We start from the raw sequence: 8,710 nt of genomic DNA, 5'->3' as shown, positions 1-8,710 counted from the left end.
CACATCCTGAGCTCCTTCAAAGGAATCTCCTACCATCTTTATGAAGATGACATCCAACTGTACATCTCCTTTAAGCCCCATGAGATGTCTAAGCTGCGGATGTTACACACCTGCTTAGACTCTATTAAAATCTGGATGGCTGGGAGCTTTCTACAGCTGAAGGAAGATAAGACTGAGATCCTCATCTGTGCCCCAGACAAGCTGGTTCCCAAAGTCAGAGTCTCTCTTGGGCTTCTCACACCAAACCTTCCGTCAGGAATCTTGGCATGACCTTTGACCCAGCTCTCATCCTGGATTCTCATGTCAGTTCTCTTGTTCGCTCTTCCTTCTTCCATCTTAGGAACATTGCTAAGCTGAGTCCCATTCTGTCCCGCTCTGAACTTGAGACTGTTATCCACACCTTCATCTCCTCGTGCGTACACTACTGTAACTCTCTTTTCACGTGTCTGAGCAAAACCTCCCTGAACCATCTACAGGTGGTTCAGAATGCCTGTGCTCGACTTCTGACTAATGGGCCATTCCCATCTGTACCGGGTCGGCCCGGGCCGGGTAGCGTAGGTTGTTTACATATCTGGGTGGCCTGGTATTTTTCCGTGCCAACCAAGGCTCATTCTCAGCCAGTCGCCTCAGCCAGACTCTATCAAAGCCTGGATGGCTGGGAGTTTTCTTCAGCTGAATGAAGATAAGACTGAGATCCTCATCTGTGCCCCAGACAAGCTGGTTCCCAAAGTCAGAGACTCTCTTGGTCAGCTTGCTTCCCACACCAAACCTTCTGTCAGGAATCTTGGCGTGACCTTTGACCCAGCTCTCACCCTGGATTCTCATGTCAGTTCTCTTGTTCGCTCTTCCTTCTTCCATCTCAGGAACATTGCTAAGCTGAGTCCCATTCTGTCTCGCTCTGAACTTGAGACGGTCATCCACGCGTTCATCTCCTCACGCTTAGACTACTGTAACTCTCTTTTCACGTGTCTGAGCAGAACCTCCATGACCCGTCTACAGGTGGTTAGGAATGCCTGTGCTCGGCTTCTGACCAAGTCCTCCAAATACACCCACATCACCCCGCTTCTCCTCCAGCTTCACTGGCTGCCTGTCAACTTCAGGGTTCATTTCAAGATCCTGGTTCTGGTCTATAGGGCCCTACATGGACAAGCACCATCTTACATTGGTGATCTTCTTAGTCCCTACACCCCCAGCAGGTCCCTGAGGTCCAGTGATCAAAGCCTACTGGTTGTGCAGCGCACCAGGCTAAAGACCAAAGGTGACAGATCATTTGCTGCTGTGGCCCCCAGACTTTGGAACTCTCTCCCCCTGAGCCTGAGATCAGTGGACTCAGTGGTCTCCTTCAAAAAGCAGCTGAAGACTCACTTGTTCAAGCTGGCTTTTGGATGACCTTCTTCACCCCTTTCTCTTTATTCTGCTCTCTCCACCTATTCCACCTTCCTCAGGATCCACTGATTTCCCTCTTTCCTATTCACTCTCTCTCTTTCTTAACATTTTTTCTTTTAAATCGCAATAGCTTATTCTTGCTCATTTTAAATATATTTTAAACATTTTTGAAATGCTTTTTTATATTTTTACAATTTTTTTTATTTTTTGTTTTTGTGAAGCGCCTCGTGATTTTTATCTTGAGAGGCGCTATAGAAATGATGTTTTCTTCTTCTTCTTCTTCTCTTCTCGAGGGGGTCTGCTTCAGGCCAACCAGGGCCAACACACCCACTGCTGACAGCAAATTCACTCCTTCCATTAGAGCAAGCCTCTGATTGGTGGGTGGAATCAGCCCACATGGGCTTAAGACAAGGATGTGTGGAATCAACTGGGCCAGGCTGGGGCCGACTGGGGCTACCCGGCCCGGGCCAACCCGGTACAGATGGGAATGGCCCAAAAGCCTACTGGCTGTGCAGCACCAGGCTGAAGACCAAAGGTGACAGATCATTTGCTTGTGTGGCCCCCAGACTCTGGAACTCTCTCCCCCTGAGCCTTAGCCTGGCAAGACAGACTAAATAAATGTATTATTTAGTCTGGTAATGCTCCATTGATGGCTCTCGGTTGTGGGGCGAGTTCTACCGTTGTCTTTCAAATGATCTCCGCATGCTACTGGACAATGAATGTGACATACTCTTGTTTCACTCTGTTGCATCATCCCACCCACCAGGCATATAGAGTGCCCTGATTGGCCCACAAAGCGGATAAAGCTCTGTGATTTGTTCACTAAGCAGATAGAGCACTATGATTGGCTCACCATTATGGACCAATCACAGCTCTTTATGTGTTTGAAACCCCTCCAGAGAGCTGTGATTGGCTAGCCAGAATCCTGTTAGGGGCTGCAGAGGTTCCAGTGGAGCATTCCTAGACCAAACTTTGAAAAGCAAGAATTTGGTCTAGTTCACTAGGCTACCAGAGCCTGATATCTTTGGACTCAGTGGACTCCTTTAAAAAGCAGCTAAAAACTCACCTGATCAAGCTGATTTTTGTATGACCTTCTTCACCATCCTCTCCTTATTCTGCTTTCCCCACACATTCCACCTTCCTCGTGATCTTTTTCTTCTTCCGGCTCTTGGGGAGTACAGACGCTTTTTTCCTCCTCTCCTCCCTATCTTATCCTTTGTCTGTCTCTGGGTGTACGGCGCTTCTGAAATTTTCTGGAAAACTGGAAACTGAAATTACTAAAATGGACCTGGTCAGTTGGTCTCTCAACGCGATTGACAACATTTTTTCAACGATGAGAACGGGAGAGGGGGCTCCCGGATGCCCCTATGGAACAGAGCCAGTTGGGCATATCATGGACTCCTGGAAACAGTGGAACTTGGTCTGCCTGTCTCAGCTGTCTGTGGAGGATTCTGAAGACGTCTGGATATTCGTGGTGATGGTGTCAGGTTTCCTGCTCTTTGGCCCGGGAGGTTACCTGGCTTACCGGAAAATTAACGAGCTGTCGAGGAATATTGGCTCACTCCTGGAGCTCAGAGATGGATTACACCGTGCTGTAAATGCACAAACTCATACAATTGTCAAGAAGAGTCATAAGCTTGGAACTTTGGCTGAGATTCAGACTCTGGCACAGAAGGTGGATTCCATCAAGGAGAAAGTTGACTGGTCAGCGCAGATTGGAATGGATTAATTACGCCATTATTGGATTCAGAGGGGTTGAGGACCAACGGAACTTTAAGACAGAGAGGAAATTATCTCTGTCTGGCCCCAAAACAATTTCTTATCTGAATCTGGTGCCCTTGAGCCTGTGAGGCTGAAGCAAATACTTCCCCCTCAGAAGAAATGTGGAATGCTGCCGTCGCCATGGCAACTCTGTCTCCCTATCCTAGCCTGGGCAGGACTGCGACCGGAGAAGGCCGTTGAATCGTTCCAGCAGTCACTGTGCTCTCTAAATCCTACAACCTCCCCCCCGTCCAAACAGAGGTGACGAGCGCCGCTTGTTGTAGCTGTATGCACTGATGTGCGGAAAGTCCCCATTCCTACCTCCCCACCTAGTGGACACTTATGTTGTGTAATGTCTGAAGTCTGTTGCATCTCTATCTGAGGTGTTTTTTGCAGAGCAAAGCCCCCCCCCCCCCCCCCCCCCGGAGGGTGACTCTGAAGTGCCTTTTTTTTCCTCCACCTGACTCAACCCTCATGTAGCACGTCTCGGGTTGCGAATGACCACAGTCACCAATTCTTGTCATGTGTCTATGCCTGTATGCATGTCTGATCTCAGAATTGTGTTTATTGAAACTCTAATTTCCCCCTGGGATTAATAAATTATCTTTGAACTGCATTGAACTGAACTGATCCACTGATTTCCCTTTTACCCATTCACTCTCTTTCTCTTTCTTTACATTTTTAATCACAATTTGTCTATTTGTGCTCATTTTAAGCATATTTTTAATCATTTTCGAAATTCTTTTTATATTTAAAATTTTTGTTTTTGTGAAGCGCCTCGTGATTTTTATCTTGAGAGGTGTTATAGAAAAGATCTTCTTCTTCTTCTTCTTCTTCTTCTTCTTCTTCTTCTTCTTCTTCTTCTTCTTCTTCTTCTTCTTCTTCTTCTTCTAATTTTAGAGAGGCAGTGTTGGTGCCCAAGTAAGTAACAGTGCTCTTCACATTTGGCGCTAAATCCTCAGATCCACATCAGGACAGGTGTTACCATATGACCCAGGAGAGAAATCAATTACCTCAGTTTTGTCTTCATTAAGAAGCAAAAGGTTAGAAGCCATCCATGATCTAACCTCCCTTACACATTGTAAAAGCATGTTGACCGACCCACTTTGCTCTCGCCGCAGAGGGAGATAGATCTGGCAGTCATCAGCCTATAAGTGAAAACTCATGTCCTGGTGCAGAAGTAGATACCCAAAGGAAAGTAGGTAAGTGGCAAACACAGAACCTTGTGGGACCCCTCCACAGCAGCCCCATCCAGGATAATGAGGTATCCCCTATTTGAACACAAAATGACCTCTCAGATGAACCTATCCATTGCAAAGCTGCAGCAGTGACCCCCACTTACAGCTGGAGGTGATCCAGAAGGACAACTTGGTCAACCGTGTCAAATGCTACAGACAGGTACAACATCAAAAGAGCAACAGCATGCCCCCTATCAACGGCAAGAAATATTATTCAGGACCATTAGAAGTGCAGTGCAATGTCCTACTCTAAAACCAGACTGACATTTTTCCCATAAGTCATGGCTGTCCAGATATTCTACCAATTGAGAATGAACAACTATTTCCAGCAACTTAGAAAGGTTAGGGAGGTGCAAGATAGGACTATAATTTGCCAAGACGGTGTCATCCAAACCATCATTCTTCAGTAACAGATTTACAACTGCCCTCTTTAAAAAGGCAGGAACCAAGCTGTGTGCTGCACTGGCATTTAGTATTAACAATAAAACTGGAGCCAGCTCAGTGAAGGATTCTTTAAACTATGGGGCAGTATGTCACAAGGCAAGCTACTAGGTTTCAGTTGAACTACTAAATCCTCCAGTTCGCTCAACGAGACGAGCTGGAAGGTTGAGAGTGAGCTCCAAGGGGCACAGGCATCATCACGACTGGCCTCAGATCAACAATTGCTGCACTGATTGAGGCCACTTTGGCAACAAAGGGGTTCAAATAAATCGCCAAAGTTGCCAGCCTCTGTAGGCACGGTGGAGTTTATGGCATACCGTACATGCAAAATCATAGTAGCTTCCATGTTTGTAAGCTCATTTATTATCATTTGATTTCAGAACTTTCTTATCTAGTATTAAAGACTAATTCCCCAATTCTCTCTGCTTCCTGCAGGATCAGAGTCAGATGTGTGAACCATAGAAGGTATCTGCTACTGGTTCCGAAGACAGCTCTCACAAACCTTTTTAGTCAGCCAAACTGTCTCCACGGGTGTATGGAAATAATTGATAAAAATGACCTATAGTCATTTCTTTTCAAATAACAACAGTTAAAACAGGATGTGAAGATGCTTAGACTTCCTCCTGCAAGCAGAGCTCATAGCTCAAAGATCAGTTCCTGTATTGGCACACAAAAAAGGCGTATGGACAGATTTATGCACAGGTTAAAGGTCAGTGAGGGTTATGACTAAATCTTGTAATGATGATCAAATAAATTCTGTTCTAATCTTTGAATTATGGTAAAATGGTAAATGGCCTGTATTTGTATAGCACCTTCTTAAGATTGTACAACCCCCCCAAGGCACTTTAAACCACAATCAGTCATTTACTCATTCATGCACAAATTCACGCGCTTGTGATAATTAGTTATAATCTAGCCACAGTTGCCCTGGGCCACACTGACAGAGGCTAGGCCTGCCATACACTGGTGCCACCAGTCCCTCCGACCAAGGAGTTAACCTTGCTAAGTTGAAACGTACTGATCTATAATTGCATCAAACTGTTATGATTTGGTGTTGATTTATTTTAGGCAGCAAATTGTATCTTTCATGTCAATATCAACACAATCAGCAGGGCCCTGCAGAGAATCAAACCCTGTCTCATTAATGAGCGTACCCCACCAGTGTGATATAGGAAGGTAAAGCTATACCTCAGCACTGTTTTCACTTTAAAGTTGGTTTACATTTTAACCAGCAGAGGGCGCCCTAATATAAACAGAGCAACTCTGTGAGAAGCAACGATTGTAATTTAGAAAAAAGCTGAGTGCAGTCATCAGTTAGCCAAGTGGCTTTTGGTTATTTTGCTGTAGTTATTTTTTTATTTTGTAAGATTTTTTTTGCTTTTATGGTCTTTTTGTGTTTGTTTTAATTTGTAAATTTATTTTTTATTGTGTGCGTCATAACTGCTGGTGTTGCCCCTCATCCCCGTGAACAAAAAATAAATTACTTCACAATCAAAGAGTCATAAAATCATCAAAAAACGAAAGAGCAAATGTTATTTAATTAATTATAGTCAGGAGAAACAAAGTCATGAAATTATAAAGTGATCATAAATGTAAAACAAATGAAAGATAAATGTGAGTTTTAAAAACGAAAACACAGAAGATTTAGGTAAAAGCAGCTTTACATAAAAGGGTCTTCAGCTGTTTTTTAAAAGTGTCCAGACTGTCAACACTATGTAAGGATAAAGGAAGGTCACTCTAAAGTCGGCGTGCAACAGCCTGGAAAGAGCATCATCTCGACTTTTATATCTGGTCTTTGGAATTTCTATGTTAGCTGTTATGCCCCTAACATTAAATCTAATTCTAATGAGACCCAAACACACACACACACACACACACACACACACACACACACACACACACACACACACGCGCGCGTATACACACACACACACACATCTGAGTTGTTCTCGAGACTGAATACATGAAAGAGCTAAGATAAATTTAAATGAAACCTTGAGTTGGGTGGAACATTTAGAGGAGTTGGCCAGAACCCAAAGGTTCTTGAAAAGCCCTCTGTAGCTGCTCTCCTCTGCAGGGAATTAACTACATTTTATGCTCTGCTCCACTTTAGCTGTAAGTGGAAAAATCAGGAATGTGGATCATGAAACAGGACCTCCGAAAATCTCAGCGAGGTACACATTCATAGTTCGTTTTATTGTTCTATCTGGTGCAAAGCCGAGCCGTAACATCCCAGAACTCAAACCGTGGACTTTATCAGATCATTTGGATTTCACACTCTGGACAGAGTCACCTTGCTAAACAAGTGTCTCGTCTTCTCTAGAGCTTTACTTCCTTAACCCACGTGCAGCCACATGATGGAGCCCAACGAACAACAGACTCAGAGAAGTTGTTAGAGGTGACGTCAGCGTCGACGCACAGAGGGTACCACCTCAGGCATCTGGGCCGGGGTGTCTTCAGAAGTGACATGGCCTTGGTTTAAATGGGGAAATAACATGTCCTACATCAGTGGTGATGTCCTCGCTCATGCTGAAGGGGACAGGGGATATGTGACCTAGTGGGACGCACACAGAAATTAGGGTTTGTGACCAAATCCTCAACAGAGGCTGTTTATAAAGTCATCTTCTAAATAACAAGAGATCTGACAAAGAAACATGAGGAAGAGCACCACACACAACACTAAAACAATGTTTTATAACTACTCAGATGAGTTAATAGGACCAGAGGTCAAACCACACTCACCGTTAACATTTCTGAAAGCTTTGTCTGAATTTGACCACAAAGGATCCCAGCTAGCCAACATAAGAACACTCAGGCAGCAACTCAACTTTTAGCAGAAAAAAAAAATCAATTTTTCTCTTTTACGGTTAAATTGATGTTTCTGATTCTGGTTCTCCCTCTGATGAGCATCCTCATCAGGACAGAACAACAACAACAACACATCTGCACATTTTCTCAGTAAGCTAAAGTTCATTTCTGCATCAAAAAACTGTTTTCAGTCCATTCAGAGGAAACAGAAATAAAATAGAGATTATGGTGTTTCCACAACCCCAGGTGTTGTTAAGCATAACAGCTAATGTCTAACTGTAATAACCAGCCTAGGGCTTCAGTGCAGGGCTCTAAGTCCAAGTCCTTAACTTTGAACTTTTAAGTCATAATCAGGTCAAGTCAAGTCACTTCAATTTAATGACAATGATAATAAATACATTCCAGAAATAAAGCTTCTTAAAGCTTCATTTATTTGCTCAAACAAGCAGGAAGTTCAACTGAAACTGATTATAAACAAAGTGCTGCTGCATTCAGCAGAACAAAATCAAACCCAGAACGAAGAATGATTTATGATTTCTGTCCATGTCGTGCCACTTTTGTGCTAAAATATCAAATGTGCTCAAGTTATCATCAAGTCAACAGATGCAGGTTGATTCAAGTCATGAACCAGGCTTTAGTTTATTGCAAATAATCACAGAAGGAGAATCTAATAGACCATATTGTCCACAGTCTTAAAGCAACATGTTTTTTTTAACACTTTACGGTATTGTTTTCAAACTGGTTTCAGTGGTTCTTGAGATAGAAACTTAAACAACTTCCCATTGGACAGCACTCTCTCTGCTCACTCAAACTGAACAGTTTTGTGGTTTAGATACACTAGTGGGCTTTATAGCAATTGCTGTTTACTGTGCCAGTAGCTCATATAAAGGCTTGTAATTAGCTTTTTCAGTTTGTCGACTGTCAATAAAAATCACACAAAGAAGAATTTAGCATATTTAGTTGGCATCATGGTGGAGCCTGGAAGTAAAAGTAAGAGAATAATGTCTTTAGAGGTGTAGCAAAGATCTAAAACCAGAGTGAACATCATCACAGCCTACACTAGTTTGAGGGAGCAA

The sequence above is a fragment of the Nothobranchius furzeri genome, chromosome 16, assembly GCF_043380555.1.
Source record: "Nothobranchius furzeri strain GRZ-AD chromosome 16, NfurGRZ-RIMD1, whole genome shotgun sequence".
Taxonomy (NCBI): Eukaryota; Metazoa; Chordata; class Actinopteri; order Cyprinodontiformes; family Nothobranchiidae; genus Nothobranchius; species Nothobranchius furzeri.
Note: the sequence above shows the minus strand (reverse complement) of the source record.